General features: G+C 44.5%; 1 protein-coding gene across 1 annotated transcript in view; it reads right to left on the reverse strand.

Annotated features, from left to right (window-relative positions):
* The window catches only part of LOC105553391 (tigger transposable element-derived protein 1-like), a 29,866-nt gene that overhangs the window by 737 nt on the left and 28,729 nt on the right, over nt 1–400 (reverse strand). The gene's annotated exons all lie outside the window — the stretch shown is intronic.

The raw sequence follows: 400 nt of genomic DNA on the forward strand, positions 1-400 counted from the left end.
TGTCTCAAAAAAAAAAAAAAAAAATTAAGTAGCAAAAGGAATATTTATTTATTTTATTTTTATTTTTATTTGTTTTTTGAGATGGAGACAGAGTCTTGCTCTGTCGCCCAGGCTGGAGTGCAGTGGTGCGATCTTGGCTCACTGTAAGCTCCATCTCCCGGGGTCACGCCATTCTCCCGCCTCAGCCTCCCAAATAGGGGGGACAACAGGCACCCACCACCAGGCCTGACTAATTTTATTTTTTTAATTTTTAGTAGAGATGGGGTTTCACCGTGTTAGTCAGGATGGTCTCGATCTCCTGACCTCGTGATCCTCCCACCTTGGCCTCCCAAAGTGCTGGGATTACAGGCGTGAGCCACCGCACCCAGCCAGAATATTTATTTAGAATGAGAAAAATCAC

This window comes from Mandrillus leucophaeus, unplaced genomic scaffold (assembly GCF_000951045.1).
Source record: "Mandrillus leucophaeus isolate KB7577 unplaced genomic scaffold, Mleu.le_1.0 Scaffold1166, whole genome shotgun sequence".
NCBI classification, from domain to species: Eukaryota; Metazoa; Chordata; class Mammalia; order Primates; family Cercopithecidae; genus Mandrillus; species Mandrillus leucophaeus.